General features: G+C 45.5%; 1 long non-coding RNA gene across 2 annotated transcripts in view; it reads right to left on the bottom strand.

The window, feature by feature from the left end:
- Nucleotides 1-16,278, bottom strand: part of LOC146008481 (uncharacterized) — a 54,987-nt gene that overhangs the window by 35,730 nt on the left and 2,979 nt on the right. The window contains exons 2-4 of one of the 2 annotated variants that reach the window (XR_014444515.1): nucleotides 9,746-9,838; nucleotides 8,595-8,724; nucleotides 4,478-4,607 (exon numbers count right to left, since the gene is read on the bottom strand). This is a non-coding gene — a long non-coding RNA (uncharacterized LOC146008481). The remainder of the gene's footprint in view (nucleotides 1-4,477; nucleotides 4,608-8,594; nucleotides 8,725-9,745; nucleotides 9,839-16,278) is intronic. The other variant, XR_014444514.1, reaches the window with a different exon arrangement.

The raw sequence follows: 16,278 nt of genomic DNA, 5'->3' as shown, positions 1-16,278 counted from the left end.
ATCTGGAAAGATCTTTCAAATTAAATATCCACTCACTTGCTCCAGTCGATATGTAGTGTATCAAATTCGTTGTCCGTGTGGATTACTATACATCGGCAAAACCACCAGACAATTGAAAGAACGTATAGCACTACACCGATCACACATACGTGCCGCATTGGAAGGAAAACCTATGGATCAGCCGGTTGCCAGGCATTACAGAGACTTTCATCATTCCATCACTAACATTAAATGCAAAATGATTGACTGGGTACCCCCTAGTCGCCGGGGAGGAGACAGAGGAAGAATTTTATTCCATGAGAAACCCTATGGATACATAAATTGCAAACCATTCACCCTGCTGGACTCAATGAAATGTTATCTTTTTCTCCTTTTCTATAGATACATAGTATGACCCTTTGCCACTAGTCTGTCTGTTCACTGTGCATATACCCTACTAATTGATTGATTGATCGTTTCATCTCATTTAAACATCAGACATGACCCTTAATTAGACTTCATCATCCTTAATTGGTCATTATTACCATTGCCGCAGTATTGACAGACCCCTCTCCATTGTGCACGGCTTATGTTAAGTGTCTCGTTATTGATAAAGCTCATTCATGCTCATTTATCCCAGATGTAAAGTATACAGCACAGTCTGCACCTTTTTTGGAATCTGTCCGAATGCATTTTATTAAATTTTCATGTTTATTTCACAGTGTGTAGGTTGCCATCCAATATGACTATCAGTCCGTATGAAGTCTGGCCGTTCCTGCGATCTGCTGACGGCCGTAGCAACATTCAGGTAGGACGGGCTCAGCCACGCCCCCTTCCCCATGGCAACCTCAGACGCCGGTGTGAACACGCCCCCCTATGATGCCGGGCCGTCAGCGCTGATGCGCAGCAATGACGTCACCTGACTCCGGGACCGAGCGTGGTTGGTGAGAAGTGCACTAGTTTGTAAGTATGTCTATATATGTTTTGTCGGTACAGCACGGATTTATGTCTTGATAAAAGTGATAAGATCACTGAAAAGTTGACCACACACCTTGTGTTGCCTACTTTATTATTATTGAAGCAGAGTGCCATCCGTTCCTTGGACGTATATATATATATAGTGTAAAAGGTTGGTACACATTATGAAATAATCACACTGATCAGCCAATTCTAGGCTGGTCTGTCTGATTATTGCACAGTGTGTACACAGCATTCCTAAAATTAGGAGAATGCTACACAACATTTATCAGTATTATATCCTGCCAAAAAGTATGCACGCTATTGGTCCTACATGGTGCATTTAAAAATGTCACTGCAACAATATTTGGGAACACTTCTTGTTCAAATATGAATAATAATGGAGTAGCATATGCATGGGAAATAAGAGTTGTGAGTGCATGTGCGTGTATGAGTTATTTCAGACAAGAAAAGCAAATGGGCCATATTCTCTAAGCTTCCAAAGTGATAAAATGGAGAGTGATAACCAACCAACCAATCAGCTCCTACCTCACATTTTTCAAACACAGCCTGTGACAGGGCAGGTAGGAGCTGATTGGCTGTCTGTTCATCACTCTCCATTTTATCACTTTTGAAGATTAGAGAATCTGGCCCCAAGTCGATAAACTATATAACGGAAAGATGAGAATTTTGGATGAAATGATTCATTGTCAGTGTAGGTATGTGTGTGTGTAATATACTTGCACGCTTGCCTACTTTAAAAAAAGGATGTCAGGGATATATTGAAGGTGACACATTAAAGAGCAGATGTCAGAATCAGAATAAACTTTATTGGCCATTTATACAGATGGGTCTTTTCCCATCTTGGCAGGGGATGGCGCTGGCGTCGCCAGCCGCCATCCCCCGCCAGCGCCATGGCGATCGTGAGAAGGGGACGTGCGCGCACGAGAGGCGCGCGCGTCCCCTTCCGACGGCGCTTCCATACGTTTCCCCGGGTCCCCGCCGGCTTGCCGGCGGTAACCCGGGGGCCCCACCGACTGCCCGCACCCCCCCTAACCCCCCCTAACCCTGTCCGTCTCCCTGAGGCGGAGACGGACAGGGTTTCCGTTGCGCTAGCGACGGAGACTGAGACGCGCGTGCGCATGAGACGCACGCGCGTCTCAGTCTCCTCGCTGGCGTGGCTGCTGGCGGGTCGCCAGCGCGTACGTTCTGGCGACCCGCCAGCAAGGATGAGCAACATAACATACTGTACTTGCGCATACTAGGAATTTGACTTGGATTGCTGTGCAACAGCCAGGTACAGATGGGTCTTTTCCCATCTTGGCAGGGGATGGCGCTGGCGTCGCCAGCCGCCATCCCCCGCCAGCGCCATGGCGATCGTGAGAAGGGGACGCGCGCGCACGAGAGGCGTGCGCGTCCCCTTCCGACGGCGCTTCCATACGTTTCCCCGGGTCCCCGCCGGCTTGCCGGCGGTAACCCGGGGTCCCCGCCGACTGCCCGCACCCCCCCTAACCCTGTCCGTCTCCCTGAGGCGGAGACGGACAGGGTTTCCGTTGCGCTAGCGACGGAGACTGAGACGCGCGTGCGCGTGAGACGCACGCGCGTCTCAGTCTCCTCGCTGGCGTGGCTGCTGGCGGGTCGCCAGCGCGTACGTTCTGGCGACCCGCCAGCAAGGATGAGCAACATAACATACTGTAGGTACAGTTAAACAGTGACAGATATGCTAGAAGTACCCTGGGGGATATAGAGGCAGGGAACACATACCCGCCAAGCAGCACAGCACCTAGGCAGCCATCAGCAGCGCCACTGGTCATTGCAGCAGCCTGGCAGGCACCAATATAAGCAGAGACAGTACAGTTATCACACAGGGAACACATACCTGCCGAGCTGCACAGCACCTAGGCAGCCATGTAGGTAACAGTATGAGCAAAGACAGTACAGTTACAGCAGAGACAGTACAGTTATCACACAGGAGATATGCGGTTACATATGGCTGAGTGCACAGTTCCTAGGCAGCCCTTTGCGGCCCTGCTACATCTGAGAGGCATGTCATACAATGACTTACATCCAAATGTAGGTGAGCACCAAAGTAGTTAGTAACATCTACTGTGCTTGTTAAAGAAAGGACACTGATACGTCGTCAAGGCATGTTCATGTGCATCCATAAGTGGCCACAAGAAACCTTGCATATAGTCATAGAGATTATTGTGCTTTATGACCAAGCCTGGAAATGGCACTTATGATTTCATTTGAATGTATATATATCTCAGATTTTTCTCTCCCTCCCCCCCCCCCCAAAAAAAAGAACGTAACAGCTGCATAATGTAGGTTAGGTGAAATGAGGGAGATTGCTAGATTGCTCAGGGAGATTGCTGCTATTTCAGGGAGTTTCCTGCAGAATGCCTGAGGGTAGGCAACTATGCATACTGTACTTACCTACTTTTAAAAAAGCATTGCAGGAAGATTATAAAAGCTACACTAAAGAGGACGTGTACAGCCTGAGCATTGTTACTCCGTAAGTTGCTCTAATTGTTAATGAAAAGACACTGATAAATCACAGGGCTTGTCCCAGTAGAAATCTGCCACCACCAATAAGCCGAGTGATTGCAGAGGCTTCCTATTGGAAGCACTATTTGCTAATCAAATGCTGGGCTGTGATCCATAGATAACGATTTCAATGTGAAGCCTTTCTGCCAGCTCAGCGCTGCTCCAAGGGCTGCAGACAACGCAGTCCTTAGAAGCTGCAAGGAAGAGACAGGGGTGCAATCACGCATGCACAAACCCCCCCCTCCCCCCTGTCAGCCATAAGGGTCTGTGGACTGCACAGAGCTGCTCTGCCACCAAATCCAGAGGAGATTCGGCAGCTGGGGTGGGAGTTTGGCCGGGCAGTGTCTATGGACTTGAGTAAACCAGAATCAGGCCCTGGGTGGCTGTATGCTAATTTAATATTGATCTGGGTGTTCTCATTTTGTGAATACAGACTTTTTTTTACAATAGTAGCAATCGAGCTGAAGTAACAATAATCAAACTCGTTTCCCCTAAGGTGGTTTTAGTACAGTATACACAGTGTATATATTTTTGCTAATTCTTATTCGTTTGGTCATGGATATGCATTTGATAAAATTATGATTTTGTTATTCCTTTGCAGTGGATCTTCTCTAACATTAAAGGTGGACGCAAATCTTTTACTTGCTGCAATTGAAAAACTGCTACTTGCCGAAGTGAGTATAAATGCTGATAGCATTGTCTGTCATTTATTTGAGTACTGCATGTAATTTAGCACATCACTGTATGTCGTTCAGCATTCAGTTCGATTCATACACCTGAAAATAATGGTGGTAATCTGCTAGTTAAAGAAAGATATAGGAATATAAGGCTGAAATCCTTTGCTGGGTGCCCTTACTAATAGATAGCATAAGGTAGGAAACAGGTATGGCACTCACAGACAAAAAAGAGACACTTGCAAGCAGGTAGGCAGCAACGTTTCAATGCTTTACTAGCATTATCATCAGGCTCGAAATACAAATAAATGTACACATACCTTTATAAACCAGTGCAGTGTTCTAACGGCGCCCACGCCAGCGAGTCCGGACTTCCGGGTCAGCGGCGTATGACGTCATCGCGCCTGCGGCGCACTATCTGTGACAGCAACCCATCACCATGACAACCCCCTACACAAATGGGGGAAAAAACAAGACGGACAAAAATACACATTAGAAACAAGCATTACAAGTCATAGCAATGGATCGATATAGATATAGCACAGCAATGCATAGAATTAGGTGGTTTACAGCTTGCACGGAATACACAGCCGATACATGATGGAGTAGGGGAACGCAAGAAACCAATAGAATGAATTGGTTCATATATAAAAAAGTGTCCTGAATAGATTAAGATATATATATACTAATATCAATGCTTCTGACAAGCAGAAAGGACAAATGAACCAAATAGCGTATCCCCGATCCCACAAAATATAAAGGCATATGATGAGAGTGCTGCAAATGAAACAACAAACAATTTATGCTATAAAAAAACACATAAAAAAAAAACACATCTAAAAAAAAAAAAAAAGGAGGAAGGAGACTGCAGAAAAAACATCATCAGTACACATATATTGGGGAACACAATATTAGCTGCGTGTCATGCAGCTGATGCCCAAATTTTCATTAAGCCCTTTGGGGGCCAGTGTGTCCAACCGAAAGATTCAGCGGGTTTCGCATTTAAGCAACTTTAAACCCCTATTGCCACCCCTGATGTTGGGGGGTATGTGATCAATCATCCGATACCTTAACGAAGGCAAAGGATGATTCATTGCCACAAAGTGTTTGGGGACTGGTAAGTCGCATTTACCACCCGCCAGTGCAGCATGAATGGTGGACCGGTGGGTGGTTATGCGCTCCTTAAATGTCCTCTCGGTCTTGCCGATATAGGACATACCGCAAGGACATATCAGTTGGTAAACAATAAATTTTGACTGGCAGCTCAACGTATGATGGATGGTAAATTTATACCCAGATAATGGACGGGAAAAGACCTTTCCAGGGATCATAAAAGAGCAAACAGTGCACGTGCACTGAATACAACCCATAGCAGGAGGTTTAGGGGGCAACTGATAGTTGGTAATGTCCGCTCTAACCAACATGTCACGTAAATTAGAGGGACGCCTATAACAAGACAAAAGTTTAGTGTCAGTAAGACCAACCTCAGGATCTGTACTGACTATGGGCCAAAGATTTTTAGAGATTTTATTGATGGACGGGCTGGCCGTATTAAATCGAGTGACCCAAGGGAGAGATTGATTATTATCCCTAACGGGTTTAGACTCCAAAAGTTCTTGGCGTGTCAATAAAGAGGCCCTCTGTCGAGCTTGTGACAAGGTCACATGATGGTAACCCCTGTCAGTGAAGCGTTTTTCCAATTTGTCTAATTCTAATTCCGCTAATACTGGGTCCGACACTATTCTCTTGATCCTGACCATCTGAGAATAGGGTAAGCCCCTAATTAAACTTGAAGGATGGGCACTGGTGGCATGAAGGAGGTTGTTTCTATCTGTCTCTTTCTGAAAGAGTGTAGTAGAGACAATTCCTCCTTGAAGATGTATTGCCACATCTAGAAAATGTATGCAATGTTGATCCGCTGTCATGGTAAGCTTGACTGGGCTTAAACCTGCATTATGACTATCAATATGAGAGGCAAATAGATCAATAGTCCCCCTCCACAAAATCAGCAAGTCATCTATAAATCTAAGATAAAGAAAGATGTTGGCTGCAACCTCCGGTATATCGAAAAATATTGATTGCTCAACATGGAACATGTAGATGTTTGCATATGCCGGAGCGGCATTTGAACCCATGGAGCATCCGTTGCGTTGCAGCCAAAATCTTCCGTCATGTAGAAAACAGTTTTTGGTTAACACAAAATTCAAAAGAACCAAAATAAAGTTCACATCAGGACCACCATAATCACATTGTTGTCGTAAAAACCATTCAACAGCCTCCAGACCATCAAGATGTGGAATGATGGTATAGAGGCTCTTGACATCCAAGGTCACAAGCCAAAACTCGCCATCAAGAGCCGGCAATGCCTGCAACCGCTGGAGTAGAGTGGTGGTATCGAGTAGGTATCTGTCATGTGCACGAATGAATGGCTGTAGGATAGCATCCAGATAAACAGACACATTTTGGGATAGCGATTGCCTAGCCGCAATAATGGGCCTACCCGGGGGATCAACAAGGGACTTATGTATTTTTGGGATACAATAAATGACAGGCACCACAGGAAATAAGGAAGCAAGGGCATCCATAAGTGCTTGATCAATAATGGATCTGGCCACAGCGTCACCAAGAAGGTGTACCAGTTGGGTGCGGAATGCACTGGTGGGGTCCCTGGGAAGAACCATATACGTGGAGGTGTCAGAAAGCTGAGAATCTAACTCCGCTTTGTACTTAATGAAATGCATCACCACCAAAGCCCCACCTTTTGTCCGCAGGACGGAAAATCAAATCCCTGTTGGCGGCCAGATTTTGTAGAATGCGCCTCTCATATCCAGAAAGATTGGAATGTTGGGAATGAGCTGTAGAAGGTATGTCCTCGAACTGTTCACCTAATAGGCGGATGAATGTTCTGATGGAAGGGTTGGTGGATTGAGGTTCAAAAGTGGATTTTGGCAACAATTTGCGCAATTGTGGAGGAATAAGGTTGGGCTGTGATGTAGGAGCTTGTGGGTTTTTTGTGAAGAACTCCTTCAATTTAAGTTGCCTGTTGAGGGAAAATTTTTAAACTTGCCATTCAAGAGGATCAAATCTTGTAGATGGCACATAGGAAAGACCTCTAGACAGAATCTTGGTTTCTTCATCTGACAAGTTGTATGATGAAAGATTGACAACTAGATTTTCAGAGGAATGGGAGGCTTTTTGTTTGACTTTACTCTCCCACTGGTGACCCCTGCGGGTAAATCTACGACGCCCTCGCCCTGTCGTAGGCGTGTAGTCACCCCTAAAGGGCCAGTGGGTTGACGTCTCCCACGTCCTTGACCACGGCGAGGTGCAATCTCCGTGTCACTATTAGAAGACTGATTGTCTGTAGATCTATCAGAGGTGACATAACCATGGTAGGGCTTGCGCCTAAAGAACGGGCGGCGATCACTTCTATCAGTTGATGTCCAGCGATATACAGTGTTGGATTCATAATCCATATCAACCTTGTCACGTTTCTCTTTTTTGAAACGTGTAAGCTCTTTTTTGTAGGCAGTGATCTGTGACGAAAGCTTGTCATACCAGTTGTTATCAGTGTCAAGATCCAATGTCGACTTGTGGATCACCTCGAATTGCTCGATCTTCGTTTTAAGTGCAGCAGCTTCCTTGGAGGTGAAATCAATAATAAGGAGCATTAAATCAAACGAGCACTTATTTAATGTGGCCACCCACTTTCTGCAAAAGGCTGGATCTTTTTTGCCAAGAGTGAGGGTATTATTGACCCGAAGGCCACAAGGGATCTTTTTGGATCTGAAATAGTCACTAAGAGTGAGACCGTGGAAGAGAAGATCAATTTCCCTCTTTTTATGTTTTAAAAGGTCACGAAACAAAGTCTCTGTAGATGGTGGTTCCAATAGTGTCATCATATTAGGATTGACCAAGATGACTTCAGCCTCTGCTTCAGAGAAACTGTGTGTGTCACCAATAGGGAAGCTAAAATGGGAATAGCCACTGGCTGTACCGTCTTCCTGTGAATCCATGTTGGACCAGGACAGGTAAACAGCTAAGATGTAGCAATGTCCAATAATGCTTGTATCCAATGCGTGGGTCAGGAGAAATCCAAATGACACGTGGTATCTCTTAGACTGACACCAGTACTGGAACATATAAAAGTAGCATATGTAGCAATATAATAATCAATGGATGGTGGGTGCCTTGTCTAAAATCCTGGTTTACCAAAGCAGGAATGGAAATGCAGAGAACACAAAGACCGGCAGCAATCCACAGGCTCCTAGGCTGAAGTCCTTTGCTGGGTGCCCTTACTAATAGATAGCATAAGGTAGGAAACAGGTATGGAACTCACAGACAAAAAAGAGACACTTGCAAGCAGGTAGGCAGCAACGTTTCAATGCTTTACTAGCATTATCATCAGGCTCGAAATACAAATGAATGTACACATACCTTTATACACCAGTGCAGTGTTCTAACGGTGCCCACGCCAGCGAGTCCGGACTTCCGGGTCCGCGGTGTGTGACGTCATCGCGCCTGCGGCGCACTATCTGTGACAGCAACCCATCACCATGACAACCCCCTACACAAATGGGGGAAAAAACAAGAAGGACAAAAATACACATTAAAAACAAGCATTACAAGTCATAGCAATGGATCGATATAGATATAGCACAGCAATGCATATAATTAGGTGGTTTACAGCTTGCACTGAATACACAGCCGATACATGATGGAGTAGGGGAACGCAAGAAACCAATAGACTGAATTGGTTCATATATAAAAAAACGTGTCCTGAATAGATTAAGATATATATACTAATATAAATGCTTCTGACAAGCAGAAAGGACAAATGAACCAAATAGCATATCCCCGATCCCACAACATATAAAGGCATATGATGAGAGTGCTGCAAATGAAACAACAAACAATTTATGCTATAAAAAACACATCTAAAAAAAAACACATCTAAAAAAAAAAAGGAGGAAGGAGACTGCAGAAAAAACATCATCAGTGCACATATATTGGGGAACATAATATTAGTGTACTGCCCGTTCTTTAGGCGCAAGCCCTACCATGGTTATGTCACCTCTGATAGATCTACAGACAATCAGTCTTCTAATAGTGACACGGAGATTGCACCTCGCCATGGTCGAGGACGTGGGAGACGTCAACCCACTGGCCCTTTAGGGGTGACTACACGCCTACGACAGGGCGAGGGCGTCGTAGATTTACCCGCAGGGGTCACCAGTGGGAGAGTAAAGTCAAACAAAAAGCCTCCCATTCCTCTGAAAATCTAGTTGTCAATCTTTCATCATACAACTTGTCAGATGAAGAAACCAAGATTCTGTCTAGAGGTCTTTCCTATGTGCCATCTACAAGATTTGATCCTCTTGAATGGCAAGTTGAAAGATTTTCCCTCAACAGGCAACTTAAATTGAAGGAGTTCTTCACAAAAAAAACCACAAGCTCCTACATCACAGCCCAACCTTATTCCTCCACAATTGCGCAAATTGTTGCCAATATCCACTTTGAACCTCAATCCACCAACCCTTCCATCAGAACATTCATCCGCCTATTAGGTGAACAGTTCGAGGACATACCTTCTACAGCTCATTCCCAACATTCCAATCTTTCTGGATATGAGAGGCGCATTCTACAAAATCTGGCCGCCAACAGGGATTTGATTTTCCGTCCTGCGGACAAAAGGTGGAGCTTTGGTGGTGATGCATTTCATTAAGTACAAAGCGGAGTTAGATTCTCAGCTTTCTGACACCTCCACGTATATGGTTCTTCCCAGGGACCCCACCAGTGCATTCCGCACCCAACTGGTACACCTTCTTGGTGACGCTGTGGCCAGATCCATTATTGATCAAGCACTTATGTATGCCCTTGTTTCCTTATTTCCTGTGGTGCCTGTCATTTATTGTATCCCCAAAATACATAAGTCCCTTGTTGATACCCCGGGTAGGCCCATTATTGCGGCTAGGCAATCGCTATCCCAAAATGTGTCTGTTTATCTGGATGCTATCCTACAGCCATTCATTCGTGCACATGACAGATACCTACTCAATACCACCACTCTACTCCAGCGGTTGCAGGCATTGCCGGCTCTTGATGGCGAGTTTTGGCTTGTGACCTTGGATGTCAAGAGCCTCTATACTATCATTCCACATCTTGATGGTCTGGAGGCTGTTGAATGGTTTTTACGACAACAATGTGATTATGGTGGTCCTGATGTGAACTTTATTTTGGGTCTTTTGAATTTTGTGTTAACCAAAAACTATTTTCTACATGACGGAAGATTTAGGCTGCAACTCAACGGATGCTCCATGGGATCAAATGCCGCTCCGGCATATGCAAACATCTACATGTTCCATGTTGAGCAATCGATATTTTTTGATATACCGGAGGTTGCAGCCAACATCTTTCTTTATCTTAAATATATAGATGACTTGCTGATTTTGTGGAGGGGCATATTGATCTATTGACCTCTCATATTGATACTCATAATGCAGGTTCAAGCCCAGTCAAGCTTACCATGACAGCGGATCAACATTGCATACATTTTCTAGATGTGGCAATACATCTTCAAGGAGGAATTGTCTCTACTACACTCTTTCAGAAAGAGACAGATAGAAACAACCTCCTTTATGCCACCAGTGCCCATCCTTCAAGTTAAATTAGGGGCTTACCCTATTCTCAGATGGTCAGGATCAAGAGAATAGTGTCGGACCCAGTATTAGCGGAATTAGAATTAGACAAATTGGAAAAACGCTTCACTGACAGGAGTTACCATCATGTGACCTTGTCACAAGCTCGAAAGAGGGCCTCTTTATTGACACGCCAAGAACTTTTGGAGTCTAAACCCGTTAGGGATAATAATCAATCTCTCCCTTGGGTCACTCGATTTAATACGGCCAGCCCGTCCATCAATAAAATCTCTAAAAATCTTTGGCCCATAGTCAGTACAGATCCTGAGGTTGGTCTTACTGACACTAAACTTTTGTCTTGTTATAGGCGTCCCTCTAATTTACGTGACATGTTGGTTAGAGCGGACATTACCAACTATCAGTTGCCCCCTAAACCTCCTGCTAAGGGTTGTATTCGGTGCACGTGCACTGTTTGCTCTTTTATGATCCCTGGAAAGGTCTTTTCCCATCCATTATCTGGGTATAAATTTACCATTCATCATACATTGAGCTGCCAGTCAAAATTTGTTGTTTACCAACTGATATGTCCTTGCGGTATGTCTTATATTGGCAAGACCGAGAGGACATTTAAGGAGCGCATAACCACCCACCGGTCCACCATTCATGCTGCACTGGCGGGTGGTAAATGCGACTTACCAGTCCCCAAACACTTTGTGGCAATGAATCATCCTTTGCCTTCGTTAAGGTATCGGATGATTGATCACATACCCCCCCAACATCAGGGGTGGCAATAGGGGTTTAAAGTTGCTTAAATGCGAAACCCGCTGGATCTTTCGGTTGGACACACTGGCCCCCAAAGGGCTTAATGAAAATTTGGGCATCAGCTGCATGACACGCAGCTAATATTGTGTTCCCCAATATATGTGTACTGATGATGTTTTTTCTGCAGTCTCCTTCCTCCTTTTTTTTTTTTTTAGATGTGTTTTTTTTTTAGATGTGTTTTTTATAGCATAAATTGTTTGTTGATTCATATGCAGCACTCTCATCATATGCCTTTATATGTTGTGGGATCGGGGATACGCTATTTGGTTCATTTGTCTTTTCTGCTTGTCAGAAGCATTTATATTAGTATATATATCTTAATCTATTCAGGACACGTTTTTTTTTATATATGAACCAATTCATTCTATTGGTTTCTTGCGTTCCCCTACTCTATCATGTATCGGCTGTGTATTCAGTGCAAGCTGTAAACCACCTAATTATATGCATTGCTGTGCTATATCTTTATCGATCCATTGCTATGACTTGTAATGCTTGTTTTTAATGTGTATTTTTGTCTGTCTTGTTTTTTCCCCCATTTGTGTAGGGGGTTGTCATGGTGATGGGTTGCTATCACAGATAGTGCGCCGCAGGCGCGATGACGTCACATGCCGCGGACCCGGAAGGCCGGACTCGCTGGTGTGGGCGCCGTTAGAACACTGCACTAGTGTATAAAGGTATGTGTACATTCATTTGTATTTCGAGCCTGATGATAATACTAGTAATGCATTGAAACGTTACTGCCTACCTGCTTGCAAGTGTCTCTTTTTTGTCTGAGTGCCATTCCTGTTTCCTACCATATATTTATATCGGACGGTTCGCACGATGGCACTCTATTCAAATTTAAAATAACTCCGGTGCCAGGACCATATACATTTTGAACAGAAAGCAGAAAGAACAGAAAGCCCCAGACTTGCCTACCCTCCCGCATTTAGCGGGAGGCTCCCGTTTTTTACAGGAGCCTCCCGCTGCCCCGCAAACCTGCCCCTACCTCCCGGTTTTTGCGGGGCCTTCAGCACAATCCCGACTATGCATGCACGTGCACCGCTTCCAGGGGACCTGCACGGCGCACGCCATGATGACAGCCGGCCACCGCAGGGTTGTGGCCGACCGACGTGCTGTATTGGGAGGAAGAGGAAGTCCGTGCATGCAGCAAGAGGAACAGAAGAGCTGGTCAGCCAGGGCTTCCTTGATGCTGGCCACGCCCACCCACTCACACAGTGAGCTCCGTGCAATGCTGTTCCTGGAAGTTCCTGGCCTGCTTCTTTCACTGGCTGCTCTGTGCTGCATCCACGACTGCCAGCTCCCTGCACCTCCCAGGAAGGGGCAACACAGCCAGGTGAGTGCTGTGTACTGTGGGAGTGACGGGCTGTGTGTAATATGGCACTTGTATGATTTACTGTGGAGCTATGTGTACTAGTGTGGGGGAGAGGGGGCTGTAATATGACTGTGGGTACTCTGTGTAATGTGTGTGTGGGGGTTGTGTATAATGTCATATGGGGGGGCTGTGTATAATGTAAAACTAGGGGGGCTGTGTATAATGTAACAATGGGGGCTATGTATATTGTAAAACTGGGGGGCTGTGTATAATGTAACACTGGGGGGACAGTGTATAATGTAACATGGGGGGCTGTGTATAATGTAATATGGGGGCTGTGTATAATGTAACATGGGGGGCTGTGTATAATGTAACATGGGGGGCTGTGTATAATGTAACATGGGGGGCTGTGTATAATGTAACATGGGGGCCGTATATAATGTAATATAGGGTGGGCTGTGTATTATGTAACATGGGGGGCTGTGCATAATGTAATATGGGGGGACTATGTATAATGTAACATGGGGTGCTTTAGTACTATAGCATACCTCCCAATTGTCCCAATTACAGCAGGACAGTCCCGCTATTTGGAGACTGACCCGCTGTCCTTGCCACATGGGTAATTGGGGGGAGCCGAAGTTCACAGCTGCTTTGCTCTGCAGAGCAGCTGGTGATCGCTGAAGTGATACCGTAAGCCTGCACATGGCATCTCTTCAGCGCAGGGACGGAGGGAGTGCAGGCAGGGAGCTGCCCAGCTACTAGGAATGATGAAAATGGGGGTCGTGGTGCTAGTCCATGCCCTCTCCCCAAGGCCACACCCACCTGGTGTGTAGCTCCGCCCATTCTTGGGACGGCCGCGCCTACGGCGCGGCAGGTCGCAGTTTGAGGCGGCACGGCGCATTTTACTAGCACCTGGAATCTCCCTGAAACTAGTTTTCAAAAGTAGGCAAGTATGACTTACCCCCCTCTTGTTGGAGAAGGATAGAGACCGGCACAAGGATGATAGTTGAAGAAGGAAAACGTTTATTGTATAATCATATTGCACAAAATGACAGCTGTACACCTGACAGCCATTTCAACTGCATGCTCGCAGTTTTCATCAGAGGTGAAGCACAGAGGATTGGAGCCAGTTTAAATAGCATACATATTGCGCCAAAAGTTATGTTAATGAGGTCAACCAGACCTCCACTGACGTTAGCAACTCGTCAGCAGGAGTGAGTGACAGCGGGAGGGGAGGCGCGGCTCTCAAGCGCGTCATGGGGTAACCACGGAGTCTCAGCATAGCGCCGGCTCCGGGATTCCCCTGTACGCTGAGCGGTGCTATGCAGCGGCTGTCATATGTACATATGCCGCTGGTGAACCCGGCAGCGTGTGGGGACTATGCGTGAATGGGGTGGTGGGGACTGATATGATACCTCACAGTAGTGTGGTGTAGCGGGCGTCTGGACCTCCAAAGCCTGGGTGGCAATGTGAGTGGAGAGCTGGTTGTCGACACGGGCACTTGTAGACATAGTATAACACAAAACAGAAAACAGAATTAACAGTGTGCCAGAGATAAACTGTGTCATGGTAATAACTAAGGAGATGCAGACACACAGCGGTGCCTGTATATCTGCAACATATGTCAGCCAGGACAGCTACCTGGTCAAACCAGGGTGCCTAAACAACAAAGTCGACTTAATGTCAACCCTAAACATTAAACAATGAGTACTGACACGCGGCAGTGTCAAAAGCACTAAAGAAGGCTGGTCAGCAGTAGCGGCAATCAAAGCTCTCCAATGACAAGGTGTGATAAACCCTAAAGCCCCCATATAGGTTATTACCAACACATATATGAATAGCGCACAGCGGCGCAGCAAACCAGAAATCCACACCACGCCAGGAGATTGGTGGTGGTGGTCCCAGGTAGCGCTCGGCGGCACCATACCTGATTCCCCCTGCCACACAGTGGTGTACAGAGGCCAGACACCAGACAAAAGCAAAGACAAAAAATATATAATAAAAATACAAGTAGTCCAAAGAGAAGTCAGTTAGAGAAAAACCCCCATCTTGAAGTCTTCATTTAAGCCCAGAGGCGTTTGACACTTGAGCTTGAAGATCCATGAGAGTTCTCTTTGGAGAAGAAGTCTCTCCCTGTCGCCTCCATATCTGAGGGGAGGTATATGGTCCAATATACTACATTTCAAGTCCATAATTTTATGGCACTTTTCTTGAAAATGTCTCGCAACAGGTAGATTTTTCAAATCACTCTGGACAATGGCAGGATTAGTACTTTTCTTGATAGATGACCGATGCTGATTCAATCTCTTCAGCATTCGGGTAGTTTTGCCCACATAAACCAGTTTGCAGGGGCACTGCAGGGCATAAATGATGAATTTGCTGTTACAATCAAGGTGAAATTTGATATTAAATATGTCTCAATTCGAGGGATTGATGAACTTTGGGCCAGTCAGCAAGAACTGACAGTTGACGCATCCACTGCACTTGAACGTGCCTTTTTTCAGTTACAACCAGCTGTGCCTGGAGACTGCAATAGGGTTGGTGGTTGTTTTAACCAATAAGTCTCTGAGGTTCGGGCCTCTACGATAGGCGAATCTTGGAGGTGTGCTGAGCTCTTTAGTCAACATAGGGTCACTTGCCACCAGATGCCAGTGTTCATTAATCTTATTCTGAATATGTTTGGAGGCCACTGTGTATGTACTGACAAAGTTCAGTCTCTTGTCAGTGATGCTTGTCACAGTGTCTTTGGGCTGTAGGAGATCAGCCCTCTGTAGTAGAGTCACCTTGTCAATTGCCTCCTCCACTTCTTTCTTATTGTATCCCCTTTCCAAGAACTTGCTTTTCATAGTCTCTATGGCCGCTTTAGTAGTATCAGGATCTGAAGTGATTCTAATCACTCTGAGAAGTTGGGAGTAGGGTAGCCCACTTTAAGAGGCTCTGGATGGAAGATTGATGATAGCAGTAGAGTGTTCTTATCAGATTAATTTGTGTAAATTTTAGTAGACAACAGCCCATTATTGATCATCACTGTGACATCCAGATAGTTAATGGATTGCTCGCTAAAGTTGGTAGTGAACCTGATGGTCCCAGGGAAGGAGTTTAGGTGATTAACAAAGGATAGAAGCTTCTCCTCACCCCCCGTCCAGATGAGGAACAAATCGTCAATATATCTGATGTACATAGCAATGTCATCACAGAACATAGAATTTCCTGTAATTTTTTTTCCTCATACGCACCCATGACGAGATTGGCGTACGCCGGTGCCATGTTGGAGCCCATGGCGGTCCCCTGGCGCTGGAGAAAGAATTGGCCCTCAAACTAAAATTAATTTTTCGTGAGGATTTTC

The sequence above is a fragment of the Crinia signifera genome, chromosome 6 (genome assembly GCF_055691185.1).
Source record: "Crinia signifera chromosome 6, ASM5569118v1, whole genome shotgun sequence".
Taxonomy (NCBI): domain Eukaryota; kingdom Metazoa; phylum Chordata; class Amphibia; order Anura; family Myobatrachidae; genus Crinia; species Crinia signifera.
This window is presented reverse-complemented; position numbering and strand designations above follow the sequence as displayed.